This window comes from Zonotrichia leucophrys, chromosome 18 (genome assembly GCF_028769735.1).
Source record: "Zonotrichia leucophrys gambelii isolate GWCS_2022_RI chromosome 18, RI_Zleu_2.0, whole genome shotgun sequence".
Classification (NCBI taxonomy): Eukaryota; Metazoa; Chordata; class Aves; order Passeriformes; family Passerellidae; genus Zonotrichia; species Zonotrichia leucophrys.
The window spans coordinates 7273484-7283513 of record NC_088187.1 but is presented as its reverse complement, the minus strand read 5'-3'; the positions used below and the strand labels follow the sequence as shown (position 1 = coordinate 7283513).

Genomic DNA, 10030 nt, shown 5'->3' with positions numbered 1-10030 from the left:
TGAGGAATTTCCACCTTACTAATTCTGCATGTGTATAAATGCACAGAAATTGATAGTACATGAACCTACCTAGCAGTAGAGCAGAGCCTTATAACATTATTTATGGCTAATGAAAGGCAATGTCATTCCTGACATCCCAGATAAATCATGTTTTCCATTGCTATACACAAATGGACTGGAATATAGTTCGTATTTAGTCTGCTAGGCAAGAATAACCTCAGCCCTCTCAAATTGGAATTCTCTAACCACCCATGAACGATAACATGTTGTGCAGTTACCATCAATTTTCTGACTTTGTGGAGAACAGGGACTGAGAGCAAGGCAGACAGCATCTCATGCAGTGCCTTGTTACTTATAATTTCTTTACTGTGAGTCCGTGCGTATCCCTCGGCTGAACCAAATCCCTTTCAGCTGCAGCTGATAATGCAACACCCACAGCTCAAGGTCACTACCTGGAAATTGGTGCTTGCTTTTAACTGGACTCACTTCAGTGGTATGAAGCCTTAATCTCAGCTTTGATTGGGTTAACAATGCACCATCCTCTTGTGAACGGGGCACTTGAGCCACAGTTAGAGCCTCATTGTTTCCGTTGCTCAAATCAGTTGCAGAAAATGTGCAATATTGTCGGCAGACTTTGGAATACAGATGTGTTTACCTGCACACCAGCAAGGTGATAGCTCGTTTCTTGGTGGTTTACATCGGTTCTAGTTTTTTAAGTAACTCCTGTGGCAATGGAATACAGACATAATAAAGGAAATTATTTCTACCGGAACAACCTGAAATAGCAGTGCAATGGTGAGAGGTGCCATGGCACAGATGCAGCAGACAGCATGCTGGTGGTGCTGAGACTGCTAAATGGAAGACCAAACAAAAGGAATCTTGCCACTGCTCTTCTTCTAATCCTTTTATTTCTGAGGCCTAAAGGCAAGCCCAGTAGAGCACAGCTAATTACACCTCTGATCTTTAAGCACTGCATGGCTGGTGGAGCCCTCACATACACCGATGTGAATCTGCTGCAAGTAACACCCCAATACCTGCACACCTGTGTGAGGAAATTCCTTCCAAAACCTTTCTGTTCAACAGAGACCAAGAGTTTTATGTCTGCACACTAAAACTGTATTTAAAACCCCAGCTCAATTGCAAAGTGAAAGAGACAAACCCTTTGAGGAAACAGTAATGACCTTTGCTGGTGCATAGTTTGCTTTACCCAAGGATGTTTAACTTCTTGATTTAGTCAGTCAGCTTGGACAACTCAGTTTGCCAAGGCCTTTGTAATTTCCCTTCCCCTTATGAAGATGGTTAATATTTAGCTATCAGTTGAGTCAATGTTTATTGCCTTGTTATTTTTTTCCAGTTCTTTCTATCTTTCTAATGACTGGTTGTAAATACACACTCCATAGAATGATTTTATATTTTTAACAAGAAAATCTTAGTGCTTAGCCCTTTTCATTTTAAAAAGAAACTTATTAGGGGTTTAATTTTGATCAGGAGCATCATCCAACAAACCTCCATAAATAGTCTCTCATTCAGTATGTCCTCTACATTCCCAAATAAAAATGTTTTGCTTAATGTGTACTTTATCGAATGTAAAATGTATTTTTTCTAGTCAATACACAATTCTGTAGCTGGAGGAAGCATCTCTTAGGAGTTACACTTCTGATATTCACAAATTCCCACTTAGAGGATTGAGGAGTCTTTGGACTATCCTCAAGAATCAAAGTTTTTCCTCAGGATGAGGCATCATCACATGAAATTGTGGGATATCCATGATCTTGGTAATATGGAAAACTCTTTAACCTTCCAGCATTACCAATGATTTTCCAAATACTCCTCGACATTCCTGACATCAAGGTAAGAGCAGCAGCCTGCTGAGGAATATTTTTGGCGGATTGGCAAGACACTGGCAAATACAATCCTGTTGTGCAGCACCTCCTCTTCCTCTTTTAATGCACCGGACCTACCTCCAAATATAGACACATCCAACTTCTAATCAGAAATGGCATTTAATGCCCCAAAATTACTTACCAGGACTCTGTTAAATCATAGATAGTGCGGTGCAGGTTATAAAAGCAGGATGCAGGAGTCAGGACTCTTGGGATCTTCCTTTAAAGCTGGCTTGCTGTGGTCTCAGGGAAAATAGAAAAAAATGATCCCTCACTTCTATGATGCAATTTACTCATCTGAAAAAAATGAAATAACTTCACTGATCTACTTCACAGGCACGGTGTGAATCCTCAATAATACTTGTGAAACTATACAGTGACCTCTTGACAAGAAGTGTTCTGATGGAGCCCAAATGTCAAAAATTGCTTTCAAATCAGGGAGTGAGAAGTGTGCAGCAGACAGACGTGGATGGTGCTGTAGTAATTTTCACTGTGATGCCTCTCTTACTGTTTCATCTCCTTTACTACCTTTCAAGGCCTATTTTGATGAGTTAGCATTGCCTAGTACTTTCTTCCCCCCTCCAAAATTTCACATGTCCTCCTTAGCCCTGCTCCCTTTTCAATTTTTTTTCCCTCACAAACTGCTCATGAATTGCCTTGGCAGTGAGTAGAGCAGAAGTGCTTTTAGAATATGGTTTATGGTTCAGTGGCCATCAGCAAATGCTGTCAGAGCTGATACCCTTCAGCTGGGAGGGAACAGCAGCTTCACTCACGCCATCCCTCACCTGCTGTGGGGCTGGAAGGGAGCCAGGACGGAGCATTCCCAGGCCAGGCCACTGCCAGGAAATTTTACTCACAAGGATTCCCACTGGCCATGAAATTGGAGTACCCAAATAACTGTGGTATCACCCACCGAGGAAAATAATCAGCTTTTGAAGCAGCTCTGTGTGGAACTGGAAGAGTTGTGGTTGTCCAGGTATGGCCCCAGGGCTGCCAGAGAGGCTGGGGCAGACTTTGGGTGAGGACAGGGAAAACAAAGGATCATTAGGGCTGTAAAATATAAAAAACATGGACAACCACATTTCTCTCTCTCTTTTTTTTTTTCTTATAGCATGCTAAAGAACTAACTAGATTAACCTCAGAAGTTTACTACCATACTTGAATATTGAACTGGAGCCTCCTAAATACAGAAAACATGATGTGAGAAATGGATTTCTAAAGAATTTTTAAAACTTGATAGAGAGTTTACATGGTCTTATATATTTATATGTAAACACTGAGATAAGGTGTGTTGACTTAGGAAGGTTATGGAATAGAGATGACATTTTTGAGAGAGAGATTGAATTAGAAATAAGTTTTCATAAGTTTTAAAATATGGTTTTGTAAGAAGATTAGATATTTTAGAGAATTAGAACTGTGAAAGATGTATTATAGTAAGACTACATGGGGAAAAAATATAGGTGATTGGTGTTAGAAGTAATAGTAGTACTGTGTGGTAAAAGTTAATAGGTTGAAACTTTTAAGGTATTGTAACTTGGAAATTGGCTAATTTTTGATGGAATTCAGCCTTCAGTCTTAGAAAAGTCAAAACTGCTGTGTTAAATTATCCACTTTAAACAGGATGTGCTGAATTGCTTTCATATTAGAACATGATCCTCTCCATGATCCCAAAAGAAGCACACATTAAGATATAACACTGAAAAAAATCCAATGCTAACATTGACACCAAAGTTACCAATCTTTTTGGGACAGTTTTACTTGGGTTTGTTTTCATTAGACCTCAAACCCATTTCATGTGGATCCCCAGACCAGGAGTCCTCTGCAAGGTGTCACCTTCAACTACAACTTGCCAAAAGCAAAAAAAAAATTGGAACATCAGATTCTTTTACTAGATTCTTTTCTGTAAGCTGTGTGTTTTGTGTTGCAGGAGAGAAGATTTAGTCACATTTCTACAAACCTTCCTTCCCACAGATCATCAGCGCGGTTGATGAAATTTGTCACAGGCATTTCTTCTCTAGATAAACCAGAGTGGAAGGCAGGGTTAATTATAGTGCCTTAAGCCACAGGATTTCTCTTTTCAATAACATTGCAGTTGTCTTGGGCTATTAAACACTCCTTACAGCTGCTCTCACGCTGGTTCTTTGGGAAGTGATGCTGGAGATGCTTTGCTGGAGCCCTGGCAGCCACGTGGATGCTTGCAGGCAGGCAGAGTTGGCCCTTCCAACCTCTGCTTCAGCTTGATGATGGTGGTGGAATGTGAATCACCATTAGCCAGACAATAGGCATACATCCCTCATTAACTCTTTTTCTAATTGTGATAAATCCTCTTTAAATTAGCTTTAAAATGCCAGTGCCATAAACATTCCCTGTTCCTGTTTTGTCTCATGGGAGGATGATGTTTTTCCAGCACCAGGAATTACTATTTAATTACTTCACTATTTAACCAAGATTAAAGCGAAGACTTGTAGGGATCATTTGCACACAAACATTATTATAAACAGATCCCTTTCCAGAAATACTCTGAAATTTGCAGAGGAGCACTGTGTCAACAACCACAGCAGAATCATGGAGGGGAATCTTTTGTGATGCTGCATGTAAGGAAGGTGTCGTGGCTTGAATATTGTGTTATTTAAACAAAAGGATTATAAGTCCAAGCAGCAGTAGTACCAAGCAAGTAATGAAATTACTCTTTGGGGAGGGCTCAGTACATTCTTAAATAGGCTGAAAATTAGCCACAACTCCTTAAGAATTCTGCTTGGAACAAAAGCCAAATTTAAATTCTGAAGTTAATTTAATAATGTGGAATACATCTTAAGACTGCTGGTCCACAAGTTCCCTCAACTCATTTGGTTTAGGCTTTTTTTTAGTATATAAAGTTTGCATTTAACCTTGTACACGTTTCTTTATCTCATTATTGCCTTCAGTTTAATATTTTATTCCTGTTTCAAACATAATACATTTATATATCCCGATCTCCCTTGGCAGATTAAACAAAAGCTGCACACAACACAAAGTCTGCTTCAGAGCTGCCAGGCACAGTCTCCTATTGCTGCAAGCAGCAGCAGCCCTGTCACCAGCTGATTCCTTTGCTGAGGAAGGCTGGAGGTTTTTTGGATTTTTTGGGAAGAGCTGTTCTGCAGCATCCCTCTAAACTGCATGATTTACAGCAGGAGAACAGAGACATGTCCAGCCACGTTATTCTGAGCCAAATTCAAGAACCATCATTTGGAATTTGTGGTGCTTCCTGACCTTTTGAAAGCGTTCCCCAAGCAGCTGCAGGAGGATTTAACAGGCAGATCCAAGAAATGTCCAGTCAGCACAGGACCTTTTCTGCCTCTCAGGAGCTGGAGGTTCTCTTGCTGCATCCATGAGCATGCCACAAAAAACTCTCCCAAAAATCTTTAAAGAAGTGCACTTTTGAGAAAGCAAAGACGTTCTTCATGGCCTGTCCTTTTTCTGTATGGTTCATGATGTCCCAGCTACAACAGACTGGCCACTCTCCAGTGCTTCATTAAAATGTGTCTCTGTGCTTCATTAACATCTGTCAGACATGGTTTATTCATTTTTCTTTCATCCTGCTCTGGAGAGCACCATGTGGGACATGGAATGCTCTGCTTTATTTTCATGGGGTGCATGTGCTTCTAGGTTTTTTCATCCACTGCTCTGTACTCAGCGAGGAAAAGATATTCAGAGATGCTTGGTGGGTTTCAATAGGGAAGATGGAAAGATCTGGTGGAATCATTTACTCTCAGTACATTGCTTTGCAGCCTCAGACCAGCAGCCTTAAAAAAGCTCTGCTTCCTGCACCAAAGAGGGGACATTGCCTTGCACCACAGAGGGATTTGTGTCAGGAGGACAAATCCACCCAGATCAAATTCCCAGGCCCAGAAGCTCAGGATATTTTGTAAGTCATAGCAATGTCTTGCAGCAGTAAAACTAAATATTTTCATGGCTCCTGGGAAAACCCGAGTATATTGACACGACATTGTAAAGGTAAATAACACAGCAGTGCACAGCAAATTTCAGATAGAGAATCGGGCCCTGTCTACACCAATATTCTTCACTTAAATAGCAGCATTTTGTTTGTTTCAAACGCTTCTGACAATGAACTTCAGCTCATCTGTAAAAGAAATGGGAGTGAGGAAAGAGAGATTTTGCCTAACATTGGATGCTCACTCATATGCTGAGGGCCAAACACCTTTCCAAAACAAATCAAACAGCAGTTGTATTTATTAAGAGCCTAATTTGCCAGACACTGAAGTTTATATCTTACTTGTATAATGTTGAGTATTGCTTTTCTGTAGCACCTCCATGTGACAAACCTGATGAATGTTAGACTATCTGCAAACAAGAAATTGCTGTCACAGGCCATGAGAACATGTGAATTCCTTTAGCTACACTGAAAAGGGCAGCCCTGTGTTTAGGAAATACCCTGTCTTGACTGAGGAGTGAAAAGAGAAGAGCCTTAGAATTGGGAAGCAAGGTTGGAAGGAAATGGACACAATTAACTGGGTACTGAGCAGGATAAAATAAATGCCTGGAAAGATGTACTGCCCACATGTGGCTGTGTGAGATCCACTGTTGGCTGGGAAAGGCAGCTCTGCTTGGACTTCAGGAAGTGTGTGCTCTCTCTAAGGAAAGCCACTGCAAGCTCTGGTGGATTTTGCCACAAAGAAAAAAAAATAGAAAAAAATATATAAAAGGCAGCAAACCATTATTGATTTTTATCTTTCCTTCACTATGAGCTGTGTCAGATCCAAGTAGTCTTTCTTTTTTCCCATTACCATCTCAAATCCCAAGAAGGCCAGACACCTGCACAATTGGTGTAGGTGGTGGGCTCTGTACCAGAAGCTGCTTCACTGTATAAACCAGGGTGAAATGATCTTGCAGTATTTCAGACTGTGACCTTTCAAGTAGACAGACCCAATGATTTTCAGTCAATGCTCCCTCTTCTTGATTTAGAAGCCCATTCAGAATGTAAAAAGGCCAGTTCATTGTGGCAACTCATTATTCCACTGTGCTGCTACATCCTGATAGATAACAAATGTGACCTTTGCTACAGAAATAGGTTGTTGTGGGCAGTAAAAGTTCACTTTGAGTGACACCATGAATGCTAACTCTCCTGCAGACAAAGATGGCATGGGGGCAGAATTTGCAATCAATGCCCAACTTCATAAGCCCACTGAAAACCTGTGTGAGAAAACCTCTGCTGTCTTCCTATTCCAACAGCCAGGACTGAGCATGTAGCCTTAGGCCTTAGTTTAGTGTCTTGTAAGCCCAGAAAATACCACACAAGTGACTTTATTTTTGTTTAATGAGGTGAGGATCAGTTGAAATTAAAAAAATAAACACAGTGAACTCATTCTTAGATCTAGAAATGTATTGGCCAATTTCTTGGGGTCAACATTGAAATTGTGCCCTCAGAATTTTGGCTGCAGCTGATGATGGTGAGCGCTTAAAAGTGGAAGTGCAACTCCATGGGAAGTTCAGCCCTGAAAACAATGTGCTAATAGTTTCTAAGGAATCTACTGATTATGGATATGTTCAGTAGCTCCCCATTCAGAAAATTAGTTCCAGGCATAAAAATTGATTCTTGCTATTCTTCATCACATCAATTTTATTATAATATTATCTGTCTTGGTATAATGAGATATTCTTTACTCTCAGGACTTTTTTTTTCAACTAGCCAATTAAAAAAAAAAATTTGGATAATCCATTTCATGAAGTCTCATAGAAGAAAGAATAATACTATCCAATACCTATCAGGCACCAGAACATGTAAGCTCACAAAAATTGCTTCTCTGTTCCTCATTTCCCTATTAAATACAGGTACTTCTATTCCTGGCCTTCTAAGAGAAAACAAACAAATCCCCTGACAAAGCCATGGGTGATGTGTGACCATAAATTCACCTGCAAGAACTGATGTGCCAAGAAGGCTGTCCACCTGAAGAACATACTGGCCACTACTCTCCAAAAAACCAGTGTAAAAACTCATCAGCAAATTAACCATTCTGTCTAAGAAGAAGGTCTTTGGCATTCTGGAAATCATTACTGGTGTTTGCTCTTTACGGCTTGTGTGGTTACTTAAAAATATTTTGGCTGCAATTCCACTTCATATTGAGCTGATATTTTCATTGACACACATGAATGGTCTCTGTCTCCTTAGCCCAGCTCTAGAGCTGGTCAAATCATGTTCTTGTTCCACCATTCAGCAACTTTTTATTTTTGATGGAAAAATCCATAGCTTTGTGAACAGCTGAAAGTTTGATTTCTAGCAATGTGTGCCTTGAAGTTTGGCTCTTGTTTGGATCCTTCAAGGGTTAATGAAGATGGTGCTCCTGTGGCAGCATTGGTGGGAAGCAAGTCCTGTTGAAAGGCTGAAGTACTGAAACCCCAAAATGACTTAAAAACTACATCCTTAATAACCACAAGACCAAGTTCTCCTTCCTGACATAGTGTGGAGTTGCTCATTAAGCACTGGTCATTACAGTAACCCAGCTGCCTTGCTGTAGTACTGCTAAAAAGAGCTGTTAACTTGGCTTCCTCCCAGACCAGCTTATTCCAGGGAAGTTCCTTCTATCAGAATTCTTGTTATGAACAATCTCTTTTAATCTGCTGACTTGGATCTGCTCAAAGGCCAGTATTTTTGGGGAAGAAAAAAAATAAAGATTAGAAGATGGAATTTTTAGCACTTACACTTCCCTTGCTGACAGCCAGATGTGCTGTTTGAATAGACCCACAGAGGTCTGGGCAGGTTTTTCAGATATGTAAGAGTGATTTAGGAACTCAAATCCCCTCAGTGCTCAATGGGTCTCTGTTCCTATCAGACCCTTGCAAACCCAGCCTCACTCACTGCCCTGGTACACTTGCCCAAACTCCTCTCGGAAGCAAGATTTACATTAATTTTGTAGGTTAGTACTGCAGAATGACAGCTACCGTGAGCCTGGAGCCTGATTACAAGAGGAATCTTTATCCCAAAATACTTTTTCAAAATTTAACACTAAATTAAATAAGAAGGTGCATAATCCCTTGCTGCTTTTGCTTTGTTGAAACCAGAGGAATGAATACTTGCAAACAAATGATCAGAGGGGTAAAATATCCTATTTGAAATACCACTTCTCTAGCAGGAATCACACTGAATCTGGCTTGGGCTGTGTCTGGCTATTCGAATTTCAAATCTCCTTTATTTACTTCAAAAAGCTCATTAAATCACAGAACTTCTAAACACCTATTAATCTATGTTGAAACAAAAACACAAGAAAAACACCCAAATGTCCCAGAAATAAAAGAAATTGGGTATGAAAATTGCTGTTTGGTATATCATTTAACACTTTTATTGTCTTGCATTTTTTATATTATTTCATGGCAGGCCGGTAGCAGTGATTCATTACATGAAATCAGAACATTACAGGTTCAATCCAGAAGCATTTGTCTTGCTGACAGGGAAGGATCCTTCAGGTCACTGAGCCACTTCCCTGGAACTGCAGGAAACTGCATCAAACATAAGCTGGAAATATCCTCAGCAGCTTTACTCCATTCAGCTCTGTAGCACCAGATTTATCAAACCCTGACTATCCCACAATAAAATAAAATCTGCCAGAGGTAAAGAAAAGCCTCAAAAGGTAATCTATGCTGCAAATCTATGTTATAAAACACAGCCCAGAAGTACTGACAATGTACCTAGCACTGAGACAGATTTTGTGGGGTTCCACAGAATCAAATATTCAAACCAGAAATGTCTGGTTAGTAGAAAACCCTGAACGTACGGGCAAGACATTAATATCCGTATATGTTGTCTTCTCTGCAGGGTCACTGAAAAAATGAAAATCCCTCGCAGCCATTTTCATCCAAGCTTCAGTGACCTCTGTGCTCCTAAGAACAACCTGCTGTTGTGTGACACACTGTGAACCTGAAAATGTTGCTCCACGTCTCTGTGAGCGATACCTTATCATGTCCATGTAATCTCCAATGAAGGAAATCCCACGCCTCTCAAAAGTCCAGAACTGCTACATGGCTGATTTTGAGATGGTGGTGATGAGGATGAGTTGAACTACTTTAGACTAAGCATCATCTCAACATCAAGAATCCTTCAAGAAAGAGCAGATGGCCTGGCAGAGAAACACTGCTTACCTGAAAGTGCCCTCTTA

At 40.3% G+C, this 10030-nt stretch overlaps 1 long non-coding RNA gene across 1 annotated transcript; it reads left to right on the top strand.

Moving 5' to 3' along the window:
• The first annotated feature begins 2696 nt into the window (after window positions 1–2696).
• On the top strand, window positions 2697–5378 carry LOC135455478 (uncharacterized). The gene is made up of 3 exons (XR_010442325.1): window positions 2697–2859; window positions 2995–3083; window positions 4869–5378. It is a non-coding gene; the product is annotated as an uncharacterized LOC135455478 (long non-coding RNA).
• The last annotated feature ends 4652 nt before the right edge of the window (window positions 5379–10030 follow it).